Consider the following 2,500-nt stretch of genomic DNA (forward strand, 5'->3'; position numbering starts at 1 on the left):
AAACATAGATCAGCAAGCACATCATCATCGAATTGCCACACAAACAGCACCATCCCAAACTTCCAAAGCTAGACCACAACCCTGGATCGGTGTCGCAGAGACCTAACGAGGCATCCCCACACCACGCCAAGGCCCCCACTCGGAGGGGTATTATGCCACCGACTAGGAATCAAGCAACAGTCACCCAAGCTCGCGCTCAAAGGCAGTCTGGCACCTTCATCCCTTGCCATGCTCACCCACTGCTCCCCCCCTATATATACATATTGCACAAGGAGCTTGGTGACAGCAACACCCATTGCTTTCCCTGAGGATGTATATTTCTTAGTATGCGCACGGCGTCGAGGCACAGGTGAAGCCAACGGCGCTAGTTTCTGGCCCTATGTCGAGGAAAATCAAGGCAACGGGCTAGTGTATGGGCACAACGTCGAGGAGACTCAAGGAGATGGGGCTATTTTTCAGGTCACCGTTCGAGAAATCAAGGCAACGTGTTGGGGGGGATGGCCTCTTTCATGGGTCGTGGGGCTTGGCTTGGCTTGCCTCGTGTGTGCTCGATACAGCCTCACGATTCTTATTTGCCCATCAACCATGCCGGGCACCTATGAGAATGAGACCCCATGGTACCCCCTATATATACATATTGCACAAAGAGCTTGGTGACAGGAACAGACATTGATTTCCCTGATGATGCATAATTTTTGGACACACACGACTTGGGGGCGAGGGGACACGGGAGTGGGGCGCCAATGGGGGGCGTTTTGGCCCCATTTTCGTCAAGAGCGGGCGTCTTGGCCATGCCTCGAGCGTGCCAGCCTCGAGAGCCTTGGGCGCTGGACATCCTTGGGGCGCCAATGGGCAGCAGTCCCATGGTTCCCCTATATATACATATTGCACAAAGAGCTTGGTGACAGGAACAGATATTGATTTGCCCAGGGATGCATAATTGTGCGAAATCGTCCATAACTCGCTCGAATTAATTCGGATTGACACAAAATTTTGTAGGGATGCTTTTTATTATAAATGAAAAGCTTTGAAATGAAAAAAAAAAACAAAATGTCATGTTTGAGGCGTAAATGTTTGTGTCCTATCCTTGGTCACGCCTTGAAGCGTTGGTTCCCTACTTGTTGGAATGTCGCTCAAATCAAGTAGGAATGCCATTGAAACATTGTGTGGGTCATTGTTAACATAGACGAATGGACTTGAAATGAAAATATATCATATTTGGGTTTTTGTCCCTGTCGCCTGGTGATAGGCAGGCAGATAAGGCTTTTAGGTATTCATAGGTGGCTTAGATGAACTCGAAAGAACACGAGTTGATCGGATTGGAACTCATATATTCAATTTACTATGTACTAAGTAGGAACTACACTTTGCTCCCTTCATCGTTTGACTTGCTTAGAAATCTGCTCATGGTTTGTCAAGGCCCCTTGTTCCTTAGACCGATGAGGATGGGATTGGGTTGCTCATGGGCATGTGTGTGGCAAGATGCCTTGTTCCATTGGTCGTTCATGGGTGTTCGTGTACGAAGTAAACTTGTTCCCTTGGTCGTTCATGGGGTTGTGTGTGGGAAGAAGCCTTCTTCACTTGGTCGTTCATGTGTGTTTGTTTGGGAGGTAGCCTTGTTCCCTTGGTCGTTCATGGGAATGTGTGTGGCAATACGCATTGTTCCTTGGTCGTTCATACCCTTGTTCCCTTGGTCGTTCATGGGTCTGTGTGTGGGAAGAGGCGTTGTTCACTTGGGTAGCCTGCTTGCCTTGCCAGCCCCATATGCATTGTTCCCTTGGTCGTTAGTGGATGGGTTTGTGTGTGGCATGGTGCCTTGTTCCCTTGTGTGGCCTGACTGCTTGGCTTGACATGACCTAGCCTTGCCAGCCTCACATCCATTGTTCACTTGGTCGTTCATGGGCATGTGTGTGGCAAGGTGCCTTGTTCCCTTGGTCGTTCATGGGGTTGTGTGTGGGAAGAAGCCTTGTTCCCTTGGTCGTTCATGTGTGTTTGTTTGGGAGGTAGCCTTGTTCCCTTGGTCGTTCATGGGAATGTGTGTGGCAATACGCATTGTTCCTTGGTCGTTCATACCCTTGTTCCCTTGGTCGTTCATGGGTCTGTGTGTGGGAAGAGGCGTTGTTCCCTTGGTCGTTCGTTCATGGGTTTGTGTGTGGCAAGGTGCCTTGTTCCCTTGTGTAGCCTGACTGCTTGGCTTGACATGACCTAGCCTTGCCAGCCTCACATCAATTGTGTAGCCTGACTGCTTGGCTTGCCGTGACCTAGCCTTGCCAGCCTCACATCCATTGTTCCCTTGGTCGTTCATGCAAGGGTCTGTGTGTGGCAAGGTTGCCTTGTTCCCTTGGTCGTTAATGGGCATGTGTGTGGCAAGGTGCCTTGTTCCCTTGGTCGTTCATGGGCATGTGTGCGGCAAGGTGCCTTGTTCCCTTGGTCGTTCATGGGCATGTGTGCGGCAAGGTTGCCTTGTTCCCTTGGTCGTTCGTGGATGGGTTTGTGTGTG

Source organism: Lactuca saligna, unplaced genomic scaffold, assembly GCF_052625555.1.
Source record: "Lactuca saligna cultivar CGN05327 unplaced genomic scaffold, ASM5262555v1 scaffold_44, whole genome shotgun sequence".
Taxonomy (NCBI): Eukaryota; Viridiplantae; Streptophyta; class Magnoliopsida; order Asterales; family Asteraceae; genus Lactuca; species Lactuca saligna.